Below are 26,024 nucleotides of genomic sequence, written 5' to 3' on the forward strand. Positions count from 1 at the left end.
TTGCTGCCATGCCCCTTTGTACACATGGAACTGATTACCAGAGATGAATACCTTGTTTCCCAGGACAACTTCATAGTCCTCTCTGTGGGCCCATTTATTTTGAATACTTGGAGGAAGGGGTCATTTATTTTATTTTCATTCCCCATTTATTTTGAATGCTGCGGAGGGTGCTGGTCCTCACTACTTACAGAACCCCATGAACCTTGGTAATATTTTATTAATGTAACTAGATGCTTTTCTCTGCCATCCAAAGCCCTAACCTCTCTCCCTCCCCCTGAGAACCTTCCATGAGCTTTAATTTCTGGAAACAAAAATCAAAAGGGAAATAGTCTTTAGTTAACATCTTTTGACCTTGACGTCTAAATTCTCTTTAGTTAAGAAGTCTATGACCTGTTGCTAACTCCAGGCAGCCTCCTGTTTAATTTTTTTTTATTAATTTTTTTATTTTTTATAAACATATATTTTTATCCCCAGGGGTACAGGTCTGTGAATTGCCAGGTTTTCACACTTCACAGCACTCATCATCCTGTTTAATTTTTAAGTAAAGTTTTATTAGAACACAGCTATGCCCATTATTTATTGTCTAGGGCTGCTTTTTTGCTGTTAACAGCCATGTTAAGTATTTGAACAAAGATAGACAGGCCTGCAAAGCCTAAAAGATTTACTATCTGGCTCTTTACAGAAAGATTGTGGATCCCTGCCCTCAGTCAAGGGAACTCAGACCCTGCTGACTGTTTTTTAACAGAGGTAGAAAAGTACAGCAAGGTCAGAACTGAAATGAACGACTTGGCATATTATCCTGCTATAGGATAACCCACCACTTAGTTCCAGAGGTTCCAGGGAGTCTGAATTAGCTTGGAGACCAAAGTATGATTTAGGTCTAGTTCAAAATGACCCTTAGCTTCTTTCTTGAACTATCCCAGGTATGGTGGAAAAACCCATCCTGAGGATTATCTTATTCTTCTCTTAGCTACATTCTAAGGTGGCCCAGATCCAACAAGATTACTCAAGAACCCTCCAGTTGGGGCTGTCCCTTCCTGTCTTCATAGGTGCTGTCACACTTCCTTAGCCCTCAAGCTGTTCCCTGTGTCAGTGCAGTGAATGGACAAGTCCTCCAGACAGTGACGCCCCACATCCTGTCCTGCGCACACTGGAAACGGAGGAGAACCCTTACTGTGTGTGCTGGGTTAATTAGATGACCCATCCTTCTGCTCAGAGGTGACAGCAGATGTGGGAAGCAGTCCGAAGCTGGCCTTCTGGGAAGTGCTTGCTGTTGGAAGACAGTGGTGACCTCCAAGCCCAGAGGAATCACTATAGGGTAGGACAAGACTAGCAAGTTCTGCAAGCTGCATCTGTGGGTGTAGTCCCACTGGGACACTTCACAAAGAAAGGAGAGGAGGAAAAACAATGCCCATATAATTGCCTCTTGGGAAAGATTCCTGGTCACATTTCAGAAGCAAAGTTCATTGTGTAGTGATGCCAGTAGTTAAGAACATCCAGATTTCTTCTCAGTATCATGTGCTTTACAATTAGCTTGTGTGGAATGATGATGGCCTCTGACCAGTCTGACTTCCAGAGTGTTGGCACACTCAAAAGAGCTTGCATTTTCCAATCAAACAGATCCAGGTTCAAATACTGGGTTCATCCCATTCTACTCCTACTCTTGCATCAATTTGATTATCTCCAGTTTTGTCACCTGTAAGAGGGGATAATACTTTCAACTCAGCATTCATGTCAGGATTTAGTAAAAAAGTTAATACGAAAGACTTCCACACTGCTGGGCAAATTGGAGAAGGGGAGACACACAGTTCTTTGCCCTCTTGAGCTGGTCTTATTGATGATGGAGAGCAGTAAATTTAATGAATTCACAGTCTGAAGAGGTGGCAGGAACAGTGGTTCAACCAACAACAACAACAACAAAAAGTAAGGATATCTATTAAGCAGGAGGATAAAAAGAGAGTTACAGCGGGTTATTAAGGTAAAACAGGATCTGCACATATTCGTACCCCAGTGCTATGGTTTTATTTGTAATTTGGAAGCTGTTGTCATGCTGGGAGAATAATGACAATGTTTCCTTCATGGACACAGACTTGGACACCATCAGACCATGGTACAAAAGGCCAGTGGGAACTGAGAGGGCTCAGTAGATAGGGAAGTTGGCACTTATCAGTAAGAAATACTGCCAGTAATAATAACATACTCCAGCTTCTATATGGAGGCTGGGAACAGGCCAAGATCACAGTTAGAACAGAGCATAGGTTCCATGCTCTACTTACAGAAGGTATTTTTTTTTCCCTTCCCTTATTTTTGAGATCAGAACAAAGAAACAATTGACTGGATATAGAAGTTACATGACAATTAAATGACATTTTGTTCAAGATAATTGTAGGATTTGCACTGTTTCCTTTTGACAGCTGATCAAAAGGAAATAAAAATTTGAAAGGCAATCTGCCCCCATGTAGATCAATAAGTAAGCTGCGACATTTAATTTTCTTCCTAGGATTTTGGAAGGCAGACAGAGGGATCTTTCCAGAATTTTCTCTCAGTTGACTCCATTGGCATTGCCCTATATAATTACTCCCACAGTGCTGCCCGTGGGTAGTTGTCATCTTCCACCACACTCAGAAGTTCATGGCTTCTCTCTAGGGCTTTCCTGGATTCTGATATTAACCCCCAGTTAAGAACAACACATTCTGAGTACAGTCTTGAATTTTCTAGTATTTTGAGGACTTTTCAGATGTGTAAGTACCCATTGGCTCCTTCTTCTTTCTAGAAATGATTTTTCTCTATGCTGTTGACCTTCAGAAGCCTGGAGACTGATGATCTTTAGGTTTGTATTTGCTCAACGTCCTGCCAGGATGGGCCACAAAAGAGCACCTTGAAATTACAAGGTGGACCAAAACTCAGGATGTTGGTTAGACTGATATTTGCCAATGGCAAGGCCTTACATATGGAAACCTAGACTTGAAGAAAGAGCATTGAGGGTAAACGGAAGTTCCAGGAGCTAGTTTTTCAGCCAGTTTCAAGCTCTCTCTTTTTCTTCTCTTTTGATTACGTAGAAAATCTCATGGCCTTACTAACAGCAGGAAAAATTTTTTTTGCATTTTACATGCTTACTATATTTAATTTTCTAAAATAGTAACTACTTGCCAAAAAATATCCTGTCATTCTACGAGGAGGTGCCATTTATTGTCAGAAAACTTTTGAACTCTACAGAAACGTAAAATATCAAAGGACATTTTTATATCCCCACAAGGCTCATAAAAATAATTAGACCGTAGTTCGTGGACTTTGTTTGGGTTGAATATGATCCCAGTCTTCAGAAAGGGATTTCTCGTTCACTTTTTGACTAATTACATCAGTTCAGTTTTAATTAGAAAAATTAAAACTATGTTAGGTGTGTCACACAAAGGAGATTTAAAGGAGGGGACTGATTTTAAAAGTAAGGCCTGAAGGAACAAAAAGGGGGAGGCAGTTCACTCGGACATGAGAGTGTAAGTCTGCTACTACCAGAAGACACGAGTGGAGGTGCCCCAGGGCCCAGGTACATACTCATTGCAGCCCCTTGGAGTCTGCATCTACTTCCAAACCTCCTGATGCTGCTGAAACAGCCAGCACCCCCTGGACCCAGGCTCCGTCAGAACACACCCACCCGGCTGGACCATAGCCGGAAGCAGAAGGGAACAATGGCTTCTCTCCTCCAGACACACGTCCTTCCCCCACTCTTGTGTCTCCCACTGCCCTGATCCAACTGGAAGTCAGTTGGCAGGATTCTGGAGAGTGGGGCTTGTAGGGTCCACGCCCTGCAGAACAGACCTGAGCACAGAAGGGAAGGAATAGAAATAAGGGCAAATAGGCGAGTGACTAGCTCATCTCTCTCCTTTGCACAGAAGTGAAATGTGTTCTGGATGAACCTGACAGAGAACAACCCAGTGTATCACTCCCCGCGGCCCCACTTCATGAATAAGGAGATGCTCACATGGTTTTTCATCCTGCAAAATATTTCACATTTTCAATAGCTTTCATTTATCTGATATTTAAGGATGGGATCTGACTGCAAAAAAAGTCAAGCAATATATTCTGTAGTTTATCTTTTATAACTTGTTTCTTTGGAAGGTTTTAGAGGGAGGCAACTGACATTGACCTGTGCTTTGATAGAGATGCCAGGTGATACAGAGATATTTCTCATTTAGGACTTACAACAGCCTTGTGAGACAAGAATTACTTTTATCCTCCCAGAAAGCAATGTCTCAGAAAAAGCTTCACAGCTCTTCATTTCCAGAGTTGGGGCAAGAACTCTGCCTAACCAGTTTCCAGCCAGTATGTGGTGCCCTATCTCCTGGAAAACATTAAGAGTTTTTTGCTCACAACCCTGGAAATACCTGGATGTGGAGAGAATAGGATTAATAAAAAGGTTGCCAACGTATATTTCCCACTGTAAAGTTACTATGAGATCAAAGAAACCGTATACACTCTGATGGGTGGAGATGCCCATCCTGAGCTTCTAGAGCTCTTTGCTTGAATCTCCTTATGGCACAGGGTTCTGAATGCCTTTTGTAGTGTTTCTTTGCTTGGACAAAACCCATGAGGAAGGCAGGGACTTAGGTGTGAGATTAACATTGAGCTGATACCATCATCATCGTCGTCATCATCTCACCAGGGTAAACTGGGAGTAGGGGAGAGAAAGATCTGTTTTGGAATGTGCAAAGCTCTGTCTAGTGAGGGACTGAAATCCGAGCCTCAGTGAATCAAGAAGCAGAGGTCCTAAATATAATAGACAAGGACATGCAAATGACAGACACTTATGTGAAAACATGTTCAGCCTGTCCGGTAGTTCAGGAGATAAAAATCCAAGTGATGGCAAGTTATTATTTGGTATTTATTAAGCTAGAAACAATAAATAAATATATATGATTTTATGTATATGTTATATTTGACATATATATACACATATGTATGTATATGTGTGTATATATATACATATATATCTGGTACAGAGCTTATGAGGCTGTGGAGAAGTGGTATATTTGCTTCTTGCTAGTGGCAATTAAAACAATCAGTTCACTTAAAAGTCTGAAGAGTGGGGCACCTGGGTGGTGCAGTTGGTTAAGTGACTGACTCTTGGTTTCGGCTCCGGTCATGATCTCAGGATTGTAAGACGGAGCCCTGCACTGGGCTCAGCGCTCAGCGTGGAGTCTGCTTGAGATTCTCTCTCCCTCTCCCTCTGCCCCTCCCACTCATGCTCTCTCACTCTCTCTCTCTCTCCCTAAAACAAATTTTTTAAAAATCTTTTTTAAAAAGTCTGAAGAGAAGTAGTATCAACAGGCACAACAATTTTCATAACCATCACTTAGTAATCGCTCTCATTAGAATCATTCTTAAGGATACAAGTCAAAGAAAAAAGTCAGTGTATGATGTTTGTCTAATGCTATTTATGATAAGGAAAGTCTAGAAGTAACTGAATTCTGCAACAAGCAGGGAATGGTTAACTATACTGTGCGTATCTGTTCGTTGGCATTTGCGGAACAACTGGAAGGGATAAATATGGAGACTTTGAAGGCTTGTAAAAGGTATTCATTAACCCACATTGAATGGGAAAAAATGGAAAACCTTTGGCTTCTAAAACATTTGGCTTCTGGATTTGAGTGCCAGCCCTGGCATAAATTGTCTAACTCTACAAATTAGGTCAGGCATCTCAAGCAAATGATGACCACTCTGCTAAGACTGAGTTTTCTCTAGCCCATAATAATGATTCTTACCTCATGCAGCCATTGTGAAGATCAAACAGATAATTTACCCAAAGCCCTTAGCACAGTGCCAAGTGTAAAACAAACCCCCCAAATTCTATGTTTATTTTTTTATTTGTCAAATTAAAGGTTAGAAGAGAACATGGTGGGGGGGAAATGGGGAAAAGGTCTTGAGCAGCATAATGGAATGGGGGGGAATATTTTATTTTTGAGCCTTTCTCTGTGTCACGTTTTATCCTTTTTATACTTGAGCACTTTAAAAACTATATTTAAGCCCAGGGCAAAGCCCTCCTCTCAGGGCCCCTCCTTTTCCCAGCAGCTGGAAAGCCAGATTTCCCAACCTTCCCACAGCCCTCAGAATGCAAACATTAAGCTGGAGAGTCCACCGCACAGATTTAAAATGGACGAATTGTATCTTTATACTGTCTGCAGCTGTTTTCGGAGAGACTGCTGTTCTTAGATGCCTGATTATTCCACACCTGTGAGGGGATAATATTGCTCCCTGAGAACCGAATCACGTTTGAAATTTCTGGTGTCAGACGGTTTTAAAAAAAAATGGATGGCTTCGCATTTCCGCAGACTGCGGCATTCATGGGAGGGGTCTTCCACCTGACCTGCTGGGGACAATGCCTCTTTCAGGAGGCCCGCCAGCCGCAGTGAATGGGACACTCTGAAGCTCCTCTCTTTAGGGTTATTATTCTGAAATCCTCATTGTTGGCCATGCCCTCTTGGCAGCTGGACGGTAAATGCATCTTTCTATCAATTCAGTCTCTACTTTGGGGGGGCGGTGGGGGTAGCAGATTGGCTAAAGAAGCAAAAGCCAGCATAGCCACACTTTATTCCTGTGCACCTGCATTATTTATGCTGTCAGAAACTCAAGGCAAGAGGCTGAAACCATAGTTATTATTAGGTTGGGAACCACTAGGTCGGGCAAAGAGACTCTTTTAATGGGTGGCATGGAAACAAAATGACAATCAGGAAAGAACAAATTCTAAGGCATGAACTCCTAAAATGATCTACCAATTAACTGTGAAGAAAATGCATCTTGATCGAGCATTTTATCTGCTCCCCAGGCTTCCCGAACTTGTCTGCTCACCACATCAACTAAGGGGAAAATGCTAGTTCCATTAGGTTTGCGGGGAACCTTCGCAGAGGGAAGAACAGGGGGTTTCTGCGCTGGCACAGGAAGCCTTATCAGAAACGGGCAGTTCGGGTTTGACCAAGGAACAGGAGCCGTGAGGAATGCGGGGATGAGGCAGGGGCATCTTACATGGCTCCTGGGGTGCAGTGATTAAAATACCATCTTCCAATTTTGAAATGGATAGGAATTTTCTGGAGACCCGGTCATGAAGAAATGAGGAGATGTGTGGATGTTTTTTTAGAGATACTTTTCTGAGTAGACTCACTAGGTGATCTTCCAGTCTCCAGTTTTAGGCAGTAAAATTGGGCAAGCAGCCGACTTTTCTGTGGCTCAATCTGGACAAATCTGATAATGAAAGACATTCTGAAGATGTCTGAGGTCTGGGGAGGATGGATTTGCTGAGGTTCGTCATGTGATACTGTACATCATGCAAGGTGTGTCCTGAGCCCACCTAGGGCCATTTACATAAAAGTGGTCTTTGTGCCAATAAAAGACACATTTGTTCCATAATCAGCATGTGCTGCTTTAGAATCAGAAAAAAATAAAATCTAAAAAAAAAAGGAAATTTTAAATGACCATTACTTTAAAAATGTTAATTGATCTTTATCTTAGAGCTCAGATGACTTAGGCTGCTCTCCTCACCTGTCAGCTGTGTGTCCTTGAGCAAGGGCTCAGTTACCTTGCTACATTGGCTTATGAAGCCGCCACATGCAGCTCCACAGTCGCTCACTCCCGGTGTGGCACCCAGTCCTCTCAGCATTCTGCCGTCCTGGCCCCTTTACACCCCCTCTAACGTGCCAGGCTACCTCCCAGCCTCGAGCGTTCAAACTCACTGTTTTCTCAAGTCTTATAACTCCTCAGCTTGTCTCCCTCCCCTCTCTTCTTCACTCAAGGATCATGGTCTTGGGGAGCTTCTCTCTGAAATCCCAGGGAGAGTTAGGTCCTCCCGGGCTAGCACCAGGGAGCTCTCCTGTTGTGCAAACTGAAATGTTCTTCATGGCTGTCAATTCCATGAGGCCAAGGTTGGTGTCTTTCTTATTCACTGCTGCATTTCCCCCGACCTAGCACAGTGCCTGGCACACAGAAAGCACTCACTGAAGATTTTTAAAGATTTGTTTTTAAATTTTTATTTATTTATTTGACAGACAGAGATCACAAGTAGGCATAGAGGCAGGCAGAGAGAGAGAGAGGAGGAGGAAGCAGGCTCCCTGCTAAGCAGAGAACCCAATGCGGGGCTTGATCCCAGGACGTGGGATCATGACCTGAGCCGAAGGCAGAGGCTTTAACCCACTGAGCCACCCAGGTGCCCCTGAAGATTTTTAAATGAATGAATGAATCGAGCTCTATGATCTCTAGGGTCTTTTCCAGTTTTGAGAAATGAATGGCACTAATTCAGTGAAGGACAAAGACGTGCTGATTGTGTTTGTATTAGAGCTCATTTGCTTTCAAAGGATGGAACACCCACTCTAGCTGACTCTGCAAAAAATGAAGTTACTGATACGTTGCTGAGATGGCTCCTGGAACCCATGGAGGAACGGTAGGAACTGGAGAGGCCCTAGGGGAGCTCAGAGGCTGTAACCGGGTTCTCCTGCTTTGTGCCTCTGACTCCAGACCCCTCCTCTCCTTCTTTTGGAAGGTCCCACTGTTACTCATTTCCAAGTGGATCGCATGTCAGAATTTTTCCTTTCATCTTGACTCCTGATTCTGCTTCCTGGGTGAGGGTTACCCTCACCGCCCCCCACCCCAACCATTGCTTCTCCCATCCCTGTTTCAGCAATCTCTACTGGCAATGGAGAATTTCATGGTAAAATCCTTTACAAAAAGTTGTTTGGAGAAAAGCTGAGCATGAAGTCTTGTTGCTCCATAAATGTTTCTGAACGCCTTCCAGCCCTGGGGGCACAAGCACATCTAGGCACTGTGGGTTCTTGCTTCTTCTTGACGAGGTTGCTGATACCACGGCTGAGCTCTGGGGATACTGGCAACTTAACATTATGGGAAACTTACTGATTAAACATCTCATTTTACAGGTTAAAAAAAAAAGTCAAGGCCCTAAAAGCTTTGGTGAGGAGCATGACTCACAGACCGTTTTGGTGGTGGTGATGAGGGGCTGGGATTTGGGGATCTCCTGAATCTCCACCCAGTGTCCTTTTAGTGGTCACTGTGCCTCTTGAGAGAGAACCTATATTTTGGTTGGTTGGTTCATACCAATATGACAATGCTGTGGCTTCCCACAGGTAAGAGTACAGGAAACTAAAACAGCCTCAAGGTGGGTTCAATAGGACAGCCGTCCAGAGTAGCTTTGGCCATGAACCATCTCATCCCAGCCAGTCAGAGAATGTACCCTTTCCTGTAGTTCTGGGTCAGATCCTAACTGAAGATGATAGCAAGACAGCAGTGTGGTCCCTTGGTTTCTTTTCTTGCTTGCCATTCAGCATGTTCTCTGACCTGAGCCACATTCAGGCCAGCTCTTGAAAATATTGTTATTGCAACACGAATCATTTTGTAGATATAATTTCTAGAATCAGAGGACTTGATGGAATGACCAAAAGTCAAGTAGGGCAACCCTTTGCCTTCTGGGAAGATTGCTGTCAAGACACTACAGCAGGTTTTCTAGTAGTGGGTTTGCTTCCAGTTGGGAGGAGCCTTTCCCTCCCCTGAGGCATCATGGCACTTTGCTTTGCTTCTCCTGGGATATGTGCTTTCTTCCTTTTTCTGTCCTACTAGCTCCTTGAGTCTACACTCATCTTCATCTCCTCTGTAAAGTCTTGCTTAGAAGGTGTGCGCAGCACAGTTTCTCACCTGTATTGCTGCTATAAAAAATTATCCCAATTTATTGTCTAACAGTTCTGGAGGTCAGCAATCTGAAATGAGTCTCACTGGGGTACACTCAAGGTATAGACAGAGCTGTGATCCCTTGTGTAGGTTCTAGAGCAGGATGAGCAGGGTCCACTTCTGTTTTAGTGAGTCTGGATGCTGTAACAAAAATATCTAAAACTGGATGGCTTATAGAGCACAGAAATATATTTCTCCCAGTTCTGGATGCTGGAAGTCGAAGATAAGGGTGCCAGAATGGTCAGGAGAGTCTTCTAAGGTTGCACACTTCTTGCTGTATCTTTAGGTGGTGGGAGGAGCAATGGGGCTCTTTGGACCCTTTCTATAAGGGCTTCATCCTCATGACCCAATCACCTCACAAAGGCCCGCCTCCTAATACCATCACTTTGGGGGTTAGGTTCTTGACAAATGGATTTTAGGGGGACATGAACATTCAGATGACAGCAATTTCCTTTTCTTTCCCAGCTTCTAGAGGCTGCCTGCATACTTGGCCCATGGCTCCTCTCTCTGTCTTCAGAGCCAGCAACATTGGGCCAAGACCTTTACAAGCTGCCATCTTTCTGCCTGTCTTCCATTTTTAAGAACCCTCGTGGTTACATTGGGCTCATCAGATAATCCAAAATAGTCTTTCTATTTTAAGGTTAGCTGATTGGCAACCTTAGTTCTCCTTTGATATGTAAAATAACATATTCATATTCTCCTGGGATTAGAAGAGAGAGGTCTCAGAGGGTGGGGGAAAGGGAGAGTATTAATCTATTGTGTTACCCAAACACAATAAGTGAAATAAGCAGTCTGATAATTAAGACAATAGTCAAGAAGATGGATACCTCCTTTAGTAAAATGACTTTCTAAAAACTTATAATCAATCATTTTTTTTCTGTAATTGAATTAGATTTTATATGCACCAGAGGAAGTAGTTATGCTCTAAATGTTCTAATTAATTATTGTGCTACATTAAGATTTAGATACGTTTGATTTTATTAAGGCAAGATTCACATATTTTATAGTGTTAGAACATTTGCTCTATAGTTACATTTTTAAAAACCTATAAATTTGCAGTTCTTGGAATATGTGGTATGTGCTTTTTTTGGGATGGTGTTTTTAGAAGCAAAGCTAATATTGGCAAACTAATAAACTAGTGTCCTATTTTCCCTCTTTTATGAGGAATAAATAATTTAATAGGCTAAAGAGGATTCTTTGCTGTGGTTTTAACTGTCATTAAATGCTACTAAATAGATGTATAGGCTATGGAAATAGAGATTCGTAGTTCTGATATTAAGAACTATCATAATTTACTCTTTAAGGAATTCAATGAAAACAGAAAGTCACACTCTAAGTAAATTTGTTTTTTTAAAAAGCACTACTTAAGGTAAACTGGACCTTAATAAGCACCTCTGTTAATTATTATTTAATTAATTGTGAATATTAGCTTTGTCTCTTGAACTATAGCAGATGCACTACTAATTTGAAAATCATTCTTTATAACCACCTTGCAAGGTAGTCATTCGTGTTTACATTTCACAGATAAAAAAAAATCAAGGCTCAGAGAGGGTAAGTAAATTGTCCAAAGTCAACGAGATAAAAAGTCATATTGGGGAAGCCTACATTTAAGTGAGTGTACCCGATCCCAAAGGGAAGCCTACATTTAAGTGAGTGTACCCGATCCCAAAGCTTATACTCTTTCCATTCTAACATGGCAGAAATCTTTGATGCCAACAATTTGCACAAAAACTCAACAAAACGTATGACTTCAGGCTGAAGATGAATTTCAGGACTGCTTCCCTCTTGTTGATAGGAACTGCATTTTCAACAGGCGCCACAAGGAAACCATCTAGATTCTTCACTCCTTTTGGGTTTATTTCCTTATCCCTTGGAAGTAGGAAATAATAGAATCTTTGATGATTTGTGAAAGTCAGGCTTATAAATGTGCAGCAGTATCAGTCTGACAGCAAAGAAAGAGTTATGGTTCTAAAGCAATCTTTCTAAAAAAGCAAAACCAAAGATCTTATTACAATATTTGCTTTAAATGTATTAGATGTTGCTGATGGAAAAGTGACATTTTGCAGCTTTTCTTTTGTATGGGAAATTAAATATAAAGATGATTTGTGGACAGTTTTTCCATAAAACGAAATCGTTAGCTTGCTATGAGAAATTCTCTCTCTTTGAAAAAAGAATTTATTTCTCTCATTCAATCTATGAAAAGGCCGGCAGGGTGAAAGAAGAGGCCATTTTTATTCTTTGAATGATTTTGTTGTCTCTTTTCTCTTTTCTCCTATTTCTTTCTCTTCAAGCCATGTGATTCCTCAGTGTCCAGAAAGACTTGAAGGAGTCTTTCATGAATACTATGACTAAAGAGTAGTAGTTTCATTGTTTGGAGAAATGAAGAGCTGTTATCTAGGACTTCTCCTGCAATGCTTTTGGATGTATTACAATTTGTTTTCTTCTCTAAGGATTCCTGGGAGTTTCATGAAATTCCACAAGTTTATTTAACATGTAGCACTTCTCTTGCACAAAATCCCCAACTTTAAAAAAAAATTTTTTTTTTTAATAAACACTACACCCAGCATGGGGCTCAAACTCATGATCCCAAGGTCAAGAGTCACATGCTCCATCGACTGAGCCAGCCAGGTGCTTAAATGAGGTGTCCCTTTCCCAGGATACCTGGGTCACTCTGATGGTTAAGCATCTGTCTTCAGCTTAGGTCATGATCCCAGGGTCCTAGCATGGAGTCCTGCATTGGGCTCCTTACTCAGAGGGGAGACTGTTTCTCCCTCTGCCTGTTACACCCCCTGCTTGTGCTCTCTCTCTGTCTGACAAATAAATAAATAAAATCTTCCCAAAAAATGTTTTTAGGGACTTTCCCTTTCTCACTCTTTCTCCCCTCAACCGCCACAAGCCTGGAGGAAAGTAATGTAGAACTAGAAAGGCAGCTTTTCTCCATGAAGGCTTCAGGACCCAGGCTTCTTCCAGCTCACTTCACCATCCATCTCTAGGGTATATAGCCCACCTCTCCATGGTCTACAGTGGTGGCCATCATCTCCATGCTCCCAAGCAGTAGGATGGTAAACAGAATGAAAAAGAAAAGTCTAAGGGTTCAGACAAGTTTGTTTGTTCATTTTTTTTTTCAAGGAAGTTCCTAGAAGCATCATGTGACATATTTATTTACATCCAATCCACCTGTCCTTAAGCCACAGAGCTACAAGGGAGGCTGGAGAAGTCTTTATTCTGAGCAGCGGTTTCCCAGCTAAGGATTCTATTTCTGTGAAGGAGAAAATGGATATTGGGGGACAGCTTGCAGCTGTAGACATAATAGCTGCTCCTTTAGATCTCTGAAGGGCCATAATGTGAACCAAAGGATTCTATTTACTCTTTGTAACATCAAGGAGCAATGTAGAAGTGACAGGAAAGGGACATTTGGGTCATTATAAGGGAGAACTTTCTAACAGCTGGAACATTTCTACAATGGATGACTTGACATATTGTAGTGGAGAGCTCATTCTGTCTGGAGGGTATTCAAGCAGCAGGTTGGAAGAAAGATAGGACTGGCTGACCACTAAGATATCTTCTAGTCCAAGAACCTGTGAAATCTATTATTTCTTAACATCTGTAGGACCCATAATGATGTCCTTCTTAAAAATCACAGATATTAGTGATGTTTTTTTCTTGCTCATACTTCTAAGTGCTTATAAATTCTATTAATTTGTTTAAAGAATCAGCTCTGGCTTTCTCATTTTCTCTATTGCACATTGTTTTCAACTGAATTAATTTCTGCTGTCTCTATAATTTCCTTCCTTTTACTTTCTTTGCTTTACTTTGCCCTTTTTCTCCCCAACTACTTGAGGTAGAGACTTAGGGTATGGATATTCAGCCTTTTAAAAAATTAAATGCTTCAAAAAAAAATAAAATCTTAAAAAAAAAGCGGGGGGGGGGGGACACCTGGGTGGCTCAGTCTGTTAAGGGGCTGCCTTCGGCTCAGGTGATGATCCCGGGGTCCTGGGATCGAGTCCCACGTTGGGCTTCTTGCTCAGTGGGGAGCCTGCTTCTCTCTCTGCCTCCTTTGCCTTTGCCACTCTGCCTGCTTGTGCTCGCTCTCTCTCTCTCTGACAAATAAATAAATAAAATCTTTTAAAAAAAATTAAATGCTTGTATTGGTTCAGGGTCAAATGAAATAGAATCCTGAAAGTAAACCTTAGTGCACAATACAAGGGTGCTATTCATACAACTGTTTTCAGTGACTTCCCAGTCACCCTGGGAAGACTAGTTTTAGTACAGCTCTCCTTGTCTCTTGCCCTGATCTCTGCTGTGCTGTCTGCCACATATGGTATCACACCCAACTGTTAGGCTTCACTAATTTTTTGCTGATTGGGCTAGTATTTCTTATGATGCTCTGGGGCATAAATTGCTCCATAACCATCCAGTTACATTCACCAAAGGGTTTTTAAAGTCAGTCTTTGAGGTTTGTTCTGACTCCAAGAGGGCTCTTTTTAGCTGCCTCTTAGCTGGTTCTTTCTGGTAAACTACTGGTCTGCAGGTTAACTTTTGCCCTTTTCTCAGCCTCCTATGAATTTTTACCACCTAGATCTCCATTGTTTTCAAGAGCACCCTTAAACTTGAACTTCCCCACACTCTATTTCAAATAAAGTCATTTCCTTTGGGAAGATCGTCAGAGTATTCTTAAGGACTGCCTCTGAAGAAAACTCTGAATAACTACTCTCGGCACTGGACAATGGTGGTAGCTTCTGGGCTTCTCAGATAGCCTCTGACTTAGACTCTCTGTCCTAAAAGTGAACTGGGTTGAGACCAATAAGGCCCCGGCATTTTTTAAAAAATTTTTTATTTTCTATAAACTATATAATATATTTTTATCCCCCAGGGTACAGGTATGTGAATCGCCAGGTTTACACACTTCACAGCACTCACCATAGCACATACCTCCCCAATGTCCATAACCCCATCTCCCTTCCCCCAGCAGCCCTCGGTTTGTTTTGTGAGATTAAGAGTCACTTATGGTTTGTCTTCCTCCCAATCCCATCTTGTTTCATTTTTATTTTTTTTACCTACTGTACCTGGAGTAGAACCTATACTCTCCGGGAGTGGGGCTGAGGTAGAGGAAGGGAGCCGCCAACCTCTTAGCTGTACTCATCAGGAATTAACACCAGAACAGGAGAAATGCTGATGGCCTGCCTTTTCCAGTGAGGTTCTATATCCTTTGATTGAGGTAAAAGGAGCTCTATCTTATTGGTCACAACTTCCCAGAATTTAGCTTCCATCAAACTGAGCTGAGGAATTAGGGAGGAAGTGGGTCATGACTCAAGTGCCACAGACTCTCAACGTTCTTATCAAGTTTAGTACATTTTCTTGAATAAACATTTCTTTGTTGGCTATATGTCGTAAATAAGATTTTCAGAGACTTCATGATATTTTAAAGTATTTTTCACTGATTATACTTGTTTCACTGGGGAGCAGGTCCATGGAGTTCCTCGAAGTGCCATTCTAAAAGTAGAACTGTCTGTGTGTGTGTGTGTGTGTGTGTGTGTGTGTTGTTTTAACATATCTACACATTTCCATTAGTGCGTTAGGTGCATGCAAGTTTTGATGCATGGTATTTTGTTGCTCAGTTCAAAATATTTCTAAATTGCAATGTAACCTTTTTAATGCGTGGGTTACTTAGAAATGTATTGCTTGGTTTCCATTTAGAGGTTTTCTATTTGTCTTTCTAATATTGATTATTAGCTTTTCTCCACTGTGTACAAAGAGTATATACTCTGTGATTTTGATCATTTACAATGTGTTGAGATATTCCTAGGGTCCAGCAGGTAGTCAATATTGTTAAATAGATTTGAGGAAAAAGATGTGTATTTTGTAATTGAGATTATCCTTCATATGTTAATTAAGCCAGGTTGGTTAATTTGTCATTGAAATATTCTATATTTCTACCTTTCTTTCCTATTTGTTTTATGAGTTATTGAGAAAGATATGATAAATCAGTACTATGATTATGGTTTTTTCTACTTATATCTTAATGTTATTTTATTAAGTGCATATGCATATTTAGAAAAGTGAATTATGAAGTTTTCCTCTATATCTCTAGTAGTATTTCTTGCTTGTATGACTATCAACTACTATTTCTTGATAGTAATATAGCTACACCAGCTTTTGCTTGGTAGTTTGTATATCACTTCCCATTTCTTATATTCAGAAAAGTTTGAATTTGGTTATTAACACAATCTGATGTTTGGGGTCTTTTAACCAAAATATTTCATCAGTTTGAGTATTTTGGTAATGATTTATGTTTGAGATTAAATCTTAGATGTTACTATTTATCTTATTATTTTCTTTCCTCCTTTCCTGCTTCTTTTGGGCATCGAGTAATTTTAAAAGTGATTTTCCTAATCTATTAGTTTATTAGCTATGCATTTTTCTTTTATTCTTTTAGTGGATACAAGGATTGCACTGTGAATCCTTACCTTATTAGAAACTTATTAATTAGTATTTTTATTAGAATACAAGAATCTTAGAACATCTTTATTCTGTCTATCCTCTCTTACCTTCTGTGCTAACTTAGCCCTATATTTTGAATCTACATATATTTTAAGCCCCATAAGACATCACTTTAGAAAATCAGTAATCATTTAGATTTATCTATATAACAGTTGCCCTTTCTATATCTCTGTGTTTCCATCTGCGATTATTTCTTTCTCCCTTTTCTCTTTAGAAATTTATTGTAATTCTTTTGAACAAATTCCCTCAGTTTTTGACTGAAAATGTCTCATGTTATCATCATTTAAAAAATGTAATTAAACTTTCATTTTGCATTAAGTGTAGATTCACATGCCCCTGAAAGCACCAATACAGAGAGAATCCAAATATCTTTTATCACTTTCCCTTAAAGGTAACATTTTGCAAAACTATAGTGCAATATTACAACCAGGACACTGACGTTGATACAGAAGTTGTCAAGGTGTAGAATTTTCATCACCACAAGGATCCTTCATGTTGTATTTTTACAATGTAAGCACTTCTCTTCCACGAATAGTCAGTTTAATCTCTGGAAACCACCAATCTGTTTTTCATTTCTATAACTTTGTCATACTAATAATGTTATATAAATGAATCATATAGTATGTGACCTTTCGAATTAGTTTTTTCACTCAGGAAAATTCTCTGGATATTCACGCAGGTTTTTATGTGTATCAGTATTCTGTTCCATTTTAGTATTGAGTAGTATCTTAAGGGGTAGATATACTAAAATTGTTTATCCATTTACCTGTTGAAGGCATCTGGGGACACCTGGGTGGCTCAGGTTGTTAAGCAGTAACTCTTGATTTTGCCTCAGGTCATGAGCTCAGGGTCTTGGGATCCAACCCCACACTTGGCCCTGTTGTCAGCACAGAGTCTGCGTGAAGATTTCTCTCTCCCTCTGCCCCTCCCCTGACTTGTGTGAGTGCACACACACAGACACGTGATCTCTCTCTCAGATAAGTAAATAAATCTTAAACAAAAAAAAAAGCATCTGAATTATTTCCAATTAGTGACCATCACAAAGTTATAAACTTTTGTGTACAAGCTTTTAACTTAAGTCTTCATTTTTCTGAAATGCCAGGAGTACAACTACTGAGTCATATGGTAGTTGCCTGTGTAATATTTTTAAAAACTGCCAAACCATTTACCATAGTGACTGTGTCATTTTACAACCCCACCAGCAATGTATGAGTGATTCAGTTTCTTTGCATCCTTGCCAGCATTCAGTATCCTCACTACTTTTTATTTTAGTCATTTTGATAGTTGTGTAGTGATATCTCATTATGGTTTTTTTTTTTAACTTGCGTTTCCCTAATGGTTAATGATGTTAGAAAATCTTTTCATGTGCTTATTTGTCATCTGTATATAGTCTTGGGGGAAATGTCGCTTCCTGTCTTTTGCTGATTCTCTAATTGGATTGTTTGTCTTACTGTTGAGTTTTACTATTAAAAAGTCTTCTGTTGGGTGCCTGGGTGGCTCAGTGGGTTAAGCCGCTGCCTTCGGCTCAGGTCATGATCTCAGGGTCCTGGGATCGAGTCCCGCATCGGGCTCTCTGCTCAGCAGGGAGTCAGCTTCCTCCTCTTCTCTCTCTCTGCCTGCCTCTCTGCCTACTTGTGATCTCTCTCTGTCAAATAAATAAATAAAATCTTAAAAAAAAAAAAGTCTTCTGTTTTGCCTATAAAGTTAATATGACTTTCTGGTCTCACTGCTTTTAAGAGATTTTGTCTTTGTCTTTAGCTTCCAGCAGGTTGGTCATGATGTATTTATGTGTGATTTTCTTTGTAGTTATCCTGTTTGGGTTATATAGGACTTCTTAAATCTGTTGTTTTATAAATTCTGGAAATGTCTCAGCCAATTCTCTTCAAACATTGTTTCTGTCCTACCTCTTTTCTCTTCTTTCCTCTTCCAAATGCACATGTTAGCCTTTTCATCATGTCCCACATGTCTTTTACATTGTTTTCTGTGTTTCCCATTCTTTTCTTCTTATACTTCAGTCTAGATAGTGTCTGATGACCTACCTTTCATTTCACTATTTTTCTCTTTTGATAGATCTTCCCTACTCTCGAACCAATCTATTAAGTTTTTAATTTCAGTTATTGTACTTTTCAGATCTTTATTAGAATATGTTCCTTTTTCATAGATTTAATTTTTTTACAGGTGGAATTATCCTTCTGGCCATTTATTTCCTTGAACATATTAAAATTACAGCTATTTTTAATTCCGTGTCAGATAACTACAAAAGGAGAATCACCATTGGATCTGTCTCTACTGTCTATTTTTTCCTCTTGGATTTTGGTCAGTTAGACCTATCTCTTGGCATGATTAATGATTTTGGACTGAATTGGAAGTAGCGTGTGAAAAATGATAGAGGTTCTATCTGCTGTCATCTTTCTTTAGAGAGGGTTAATTTTTTCTTTTTTCTAGAAGATAGTTAGAATAGCGACAAATTACCTCGATCCAACTAGGCATTTTAAAATTTCTAGGATGGGTCCTGGTGCTTGTGAGGGTGCCTCTATCTCCTGTTTTACACTACATCCATGGCACAGCCTTTGAGTTAGGAGGCTTGAAAACTCAGGGTGTTGACCAGCTCCAACTCCTTGGAGAATCCTGAACTCTAATTTTTGTCTCCCCAGCACTATAAGACTGCTAAGCTCTCCTTTCATTTTTTAATGCGCTTTGCTGCAGTTTTATGTTTTACTTCTTGTTCTTTTGCTTAACATCAGTTAGGAATTAGCAAATACTTCAATGGGAAAACAGTTCAGGAAGTTAGTATCACTTCTCTCTGATACCTTTTTTTTTTTTTTTTTAAATCAGGTTCTTAATCCCCAAAGTCCTCTGTGCTTTTAAATATCTGTACTCCCAATTTTTATCTCTCTAGTCTTCAAGAGTGCTAGAAGCCCCGCACCACTTAAGAATTATCAAATAATTTGAGGAGAAAAGCAGCAGATAACGTGGAGAATGTTGGGCTTCTATCAGTAGATTTTTTTCCTTTTATCTGAGATCTTGGAACTTAAGGATTTTTCTGCCTTTGCTGCTCTTTGATGCCTTCCAACCACTTTTTTTTTTTTTAAACTCCAGCTTTTATTGTTATCTCAGTGAGAATATTGGATGGAACACATGAAACTCCATCATAATGGGCAACAGAAGTTACCCAAGCAAGTTCAATCCAAAGAGTTGCTTCAGTGAAAACTATAATAATTTGGGCACAGTTTTATTCAGGATATTTTCACTTTGCACTTTGTCCATTTTCCTTGATTCAAATCTTCCTGATTAGATTTTTTTTGCCATGTTTACTCATTAGGCCAAAACTAGATTGAGATCATTAGAGTTCTCAGATATAGAAAAGATAAATTAGCCTTCTCTCCCTCATAAGAAATTGAAAATAAAAACAATCCTCATGTATAAAATAAACATAAGAAACAATTCAGTTCTTTCTAAAAATACATCAAATGTAAATAATTTCCCAGAATTTATGAAGCCAGGCTTTCCAGGTATAGATCCTGGTTCTGTCATGTACTAGGTAGGCAAGGTACTTGTCATCTCTATGCTTAGGGTTCATCAGCTGTGAAATGTGAAAAAGAGAATAACACCTGCCTCCTAGGGTTATTGTAGTGAATGATTTAATATCTCTGCAGCACTTAAAACAATGCTTCACATGTATTAAGTGCTCAATTAATGTTACTTACTATAAAAGATTATCCAACATCAACAGTAATAGCCATAAAATACATCAGCATATAATTAATGAACACTCATGAGAAGTATTCATGATTTAGCAGAGATAAGTTTGATTTACTTGGGAAATTTATTTGAATCCTCTCATTGCTAGAAAATTTTGTGATAACTCCATGGTTTTATTTTTATTTTTCCTTCCTTTGCCTTTTTGGGGAGCTGAGGGGAGCTCTTTCTTCTCTGTTGCGGGGGAGAAAAAGGAACCATTTCTTTCTGTTGCTCAGCAGTGATTTCCCAATAGTTGAGACACTCAACATTTACTGAGCACTCTTTGTGAGTTGTAGAAATGAATAAGAGTGTGTCTTTTGCCAATAAGTCTTTGTAGACTTATCAGAGTCAGAAGGACAAACCTGAAATGACATACACATTAAGCCATCTACCCTATGGTAGGGAGTCAGAATTTTAGAATACATTAACTTTATAATCCTCACAACAATATTAGGATGTAGGCACTGGTGATCAGAGGATGGAAGTAACTTGCCCAGATGAGATTTGAACCCAGTGTCTCCAAAAAATAGCTCCATGGCCTTCCCACTAATGTTAAGATGGGGAGACAGGAACATTTTACCTAGAAACATCAAATAAAAGGCCATTTATAGTTTTCTGCTTAGTGACCCATACTACCTGTTATTTTAGGTGTGTGAACCTGAGTCAGACTCCTTCTTTGGTATTTACCAATTATTTCCGGGAAAGTGGTCAAACTAATAATAGGCAGCCTTGACGTTCATACAGCAAGCGAAAACTACGGTGCAGAACTATTTTTGAATGGGTATTTTTAAATTCACTGAATCATTTTCACCTAAAAAAATGAGTTGTCATTTAAAAAGTAAAGGGACATATATTCCCTCAATGTGACGGGCTGTGAATGGAGAAACCCTTTTCTGTATTTCCTATAATATTTTCAGCTGCATCTGGATTAATTAGCCAAATTGGTAGAAACTTTTGGCTCCAAAGAGGTCATCACCGCGATTTCAACGCTGCAGGTGACTGGTAGCTTCTTTAGCTGTAAGAAGAATTTCTAATCCTAGGTAGTTTGCAAAGTGAAAATGAGTGATAACAGGTGGGAAGCATGCTACAGAAAGAAGGATTTAAGCGCATCTACCTTTCATTTGGAAGTTCAGTCCACTGAGTATTCTAACTTATAATGAGTTTAAGCCCAAATCAATATATAGTAAGGTATACCTACTCTTAAAAATAATCAAAAATTCAAAACGAAAAGGTGTTAGATTTTTGCTAAATTTCAAACTAGCTTTCAAATGAAAGCCCTTGAATTTTCGGCATTTTCAGAACCAGGAACTTCTTGTTTCAGAGGACATCACCTATCGGCAGAGCTGGGTACTGCAGCTTTCCTCAGGCCCGAGCTGCAGAAAGAGGAAGAGTTAGGCAGCCAGGGATCTGGAGTCCGAGAGATGCTAAAGCAGGCAGCTCATGGGAGTTGGGGCCCTGGAAGTCTGGAAGGACCTGCTTTCCCTCCTCTCTGCCCATCCACGCATTACTACGATATGCATTTCTGAACAGAAACCCAGACATAGCTGGAACAAACTGCAAAACGATGAATTGTGGCTGTTGCAGAAATCTGACCCGGGTGAGACATCCCGATCCATCTAGATGGACATTGGGTTCAATGAGCCCCCTGTTGTTGTGCCGACAGGTAAATTCCCACCTGTCCTGTCTCTGAAATCACTGTAGCATGGGCAGCTTGATTTGACTTTTGCACTGCTACAGCTAATAGCATCAGGAGGATAGCCCTTCAGATACAAATCTGTCTTTTCTCCCAGTTGGGGCTGGTACAGAAGTGGAAGAAGAGGAAGCCGGAATGGGAGGATTTTATAGCCGCAGTTTGGACATTGGTCTTATTGTTCAACAAGAAGCAATTTCTGACAATGAAGAAATTTCCTTCTTTTCAAGTGGCTCAGGTGGTTTAGCTTCCTTTTATATTTTGGAGCACCCTTGTGCTCGCTTCGGCAGTACATATATTTTGGAGCACCCTGGAGCAACTTTTTTTTTTTTAATTTTTAAGAGCCAGAATAGAGATCCTGATGACACTAGCATGGAAAGGTCCTTTGTTCGGTCTTGAGAGCAGGCTCTTTCCCCTTGCCTTTGAGCCCTTGTGCCCTCTGAATGAGTATACATGTTCTGCGTGTATTTTCCAGAATACCTTTATTTCATTTTGTTTAATTGACTTCCTGTTAATAGAGAGGGAGGAGGCCCTGGGAAATAAGCACGTGGGCTGAGTTAGAAAGAAGCGGGGATGGTGCTAAAGGAAGTGAAGCTGAAGTTAGAAATGCGCAGGACCGTGCAGGACCATGCAGGACCGTGCCTTTATTCGCTGCTCTAGGCTGTCACTGTGCTCAGCGTCTGTGGGACAGTCCCCCATTTACTCCGCCCCGAGCCCCAAATGGCTGTGCCTGGGAGCATTAGGAGGAGAGGATTTGGCCCCTGTATGGTGACCTCCACACGAGAGTCTACACACGTTCTAAATGTACTCACGAGGTCGTTTTAAAGTGGTGCCGTTTTACTACTCATCATTCTTGCATAGACATTTTATAGTGAGGGACTCTGGCATTCATACCTCCCCCCTGCCCCCCGCCCCATCCCACTCGGTGTCGGGGTCATTAGATTCTCTCAGCCGACTCTGGGCCATTACCCCCCGTGTTTCTTTTATTTCTTTCCATCGCTAGCGTGGTCTCAGGACCTCGACGTGGCTTCTTGCGGGGTCAAGACATCTTTTCTTCCAAATCCCCTTGAGTTTCTATTTTTATCCCTTTGCTTACAAATAGCTTTAATTAGCTCAGAAAACTACCGCCCCCCACCCCCAGGTTTTTTCAGTTTCTCTCCTTCTGCTCCAGAGAGAGACATGCATGCTTCGTTCTGGTGATAAGGAGACCAGTAGCAACTTCAGAGCGACAGATGCATTTTCCTGCAAGGAACTGTAACGAACAGACACCAAAGTCTTAAAGAGGAAAGTTGTAGGCAACGTTTGAGTGGCAGCCTCAGAGGTTGAGGGTGTTGGAGAGCTGTCCGTGATGATTGTGGGGTGCGTGTGTACAACCACACACACACAGACACACACACACACACACACATACACCCTACAGTGACAGATGACCTATTGAAATAATTTCAGAGCTGTTCTGTGGTTGCTACGACAACCAATGCTCTCTTGGCTTTCATCTGGCCATGTGACAGGGACTTTGACGTCAGCTGGAGGCAGAGTCTGTGGCTGAGTCCACACAGTCAAAGGCCTGGGAGAATCTGGTGGATGCTGGCCGCTCCTGCTGCTGCTTGCTCTACTCCTGCTGCTGCTCCTACCGCCGCACCCCTGCTTCCCCTGGGGCCGCAGAGCATGGACTGTTAAATCTTACACTTCTTTGGTGTGAGGTAATTAGCCTGCTTTATACACAGTAGTTATATGTTTTATAGATGACTGTGGTTTTCCCCCCTCTCTTTTACCTCCTACAAGTTTATCGTCATGAGCAATGATTGTTGTACCAGGGGGAAAAATGTGAAGCAGCTTCTAGTTGCTAATTTTGTGCGGAGTCTCTGGAATTTGGTTAAATTTGGATTAATGTTCTCCGAAGTAAGTTAAAATATAATCGCCTTTCTTGCTCAACACTTGCTAACATGACATTATTCAGAGATACGGATTTTACAGCTGGAGCCAAACATTCCCCGTCGAATTCCAGGAATCCTCCCTTCAGCATTGTTTTGGGTTTAAAGACTCCAGCATAGTCTTGCAATGTTACTAACTGCTTTTTTTTTTTTCTTTTTACAATTGTTACCCCTTCTGAATCAGCCTAGAATAGTTTGGAATTTGGTTTCTATCTTCTTTGCAGCATGCATAATTAGCAACAATAGGCACAGCGGGAAAGAACATTATACTTTGAAACAAAAGTTGGGATTTTTTTCTTGTAAATAGGGTAGTCTGAAAATACCAGGGAAACTGTCAACAGCTTCCTGTTTAGAGGAAAAATAATCTGGAATATGCCAGGGAAGTTGGGGTGAAACCTCTTATGTGTGTATGCCTGTCACTGGTTTTGGTTGTTAGAGCAAAGTGCCCGTTTTCAGGATCTTCCTCTGAAAATTCAGCTGTGAAGAGAATGGCATTGGGTAGTCTTCACTAAGGAGTCATGCAAGCTGTTCTTGTATTTAGGAACTGAAATCTTGCCCACAGAAGGAAACAATAGTAGATGTTACTTTAATTCAAATCCAGATATAAATAGTCACTAAAATTTGCTCCAGATCTTGAATGAATAATTTGGTAATGGTGATTAATAAGACTTTTTATCTCCTTATTCCTAGCACAGTATACAATGCAAACTGTTTTATTTGCACTGTTGTAGTTCCTTTTCTTCCCAAGTTTCGTAAATTTGGATTTTTCTATCATTGGATAGATTGGGTAGTTTTGTAGCTAATAATTCAAAGGAAACCTCTGGCATTTAAGCTCATTGAAGCCTACATTTATAATCAGGTTTCTAAATCTTACAAATCCAACAGGAGAAATAGGAAAATTTTAGAGCAGCACACTTAATATACTTACTATTTTGATGGCTAGAAAATAATGGTTTCACTATGTATATGAATATGTATTTTGTGATATGTGACTTATATCTCAAGGTAATGAAATTATATATTGTTCTTATTTTTATGTTCTTTTTTAGTTTTAGAATTCTAATTGCATTTATATTTCTCTTGAAGATAAGAATTTTGAGCAGTATTAGGTTCAGTGATAAGTGAATAATTGTGGATGCAACAATAATTTTTCAATTGCTTTCAATGACTGAATATTCATTGAACTGACTGACATTTGGTAAATCTGTTTTTGGCCAGAGATCCCACAGAGGATTTTCCAAAAAGTCTAATGTGCTTACAATTAAGGTACATCTACTGAGGCATCATCTCATCATTTAATTGATCTCATAATTATAGTAACTCAGAGACCACATTCTTAACACTCCTAGAAATATGTTAATCGGTTTGCAGCATTTCAAATGAGCATGGATAGGACCGTTAGCATTGCATTTAAAAGCTCTATCTTTGATTGACTACTTTGATGTTTGCTTCTTTTATGAAAAATAAGTAATAAAAATAAAAATAAAAAATAAGCAAAGATACAGCAAAGATTTTCTATATATTTCCCTCTATGATTTTAAATTAAAGTTATGAAATGATTATATTCAATGCCTTTATAAAATACACTGGATTTCAGCAGTGTGAAATATAAGAGAACAAGTCTGTGTCAATGACAAAATGTCAATGATAAAGTTTATCACTAGAAGAGAGCACCCTATGCTATGATCTCAGAGATGCTCTAGAATCCACAGGTTTTTCTTGTGGCAAAATAAAAAGAAAATGACTGTCATCAGAGTCATTTACTTAAAGCAATTAGACTGTGCTGATTTCAAGGTCAAGTTTGTTTTCAGCTTCAAAAAATAGCAGCGAGGAATGATTTGCTTGAAACCTGGTTGTTGCTTTGTGTATAAGTTCAGGGATTTTTAACCTTTTTCATGTCATGGGCTTCTTTGGCAACCTGGGAAAGCCTATAGACTTCTCAGAATGATGCTTTTAAATGCGTATGTTAAAGTATGCAAGATTACAGAGGAAACCACTTTTATTGAAATACATTAACCAGATTTTTTTTTGCAATTGTGATATGTGTTTTGTTAATAATTTATTCTTAAATAATACAAACTAGCAGCAGGTATAACTACCATCATTTTGAAGTAGTGATGAGTGTAGAAGGTATTGCGGAATATCTGTACCAACTGTAATGTGATGTGAGAACATCCGTGATTTCTCTTGGTGACAAAATCACAGGTACTGTGTTTGTAGCCTACATTTTAATGAAAAGAAATACTAAATTTCAGTTTGAGACTGGCAAAACTGAAAGTGTCATATTTTTCCCATCCAAGTTCCTGGATTCCCTAGAATTCTGTCCACCCCTGAATTAAATGATAGGTAAGCAAATGATGCCGAAAGTTCGTAGAACTGCATTGGACAAAACACCACCATTTCCATGTCCAGTTCCACATCTGATTTTATTCTCTGAA

At 40.0% G+C, this 26,024-nt stretch overlaps 1 protein-coding gene across 3 annotated transcripts in view; it reads left to right on the top strand.

The window, feature by feature from the left end:
* The window catches only part of NCALD (neurocalcin delta), a 386,963-nt gene that overhangs the window by 288,306 nt on the left and 72,633 nt on the right, over positions 1 to 26,024 (top strand). The window contains exon 1 of one of the 3 annotated variants that reach the window (XM_082722761.1): positions 23,186 to 23,355. The exons of the other annotated variants lie outside the window; for them this stretch is intronic. The gene's annotated coding sequence lies outside the window, so the exon portion shown is untranslated. Of the gene's footprint in view, positions 1 to 23,185; positions 23,356 to 26,024 lie in introns of those variants that run through there. 3 annotated transcript variants of the gene reach the window in all.

This window comes from Mustela nivalis, assembly GCF_964662115.1.
Source record: "Mustela nivalis genome assembly, chromosome: 2".
Classification (NCBI taxonomy): Eukaryota; Metazoa; Chordata; class Mammalia; order Carnivora; family Mustelidae; genus Mustela; species Mustela nivalis.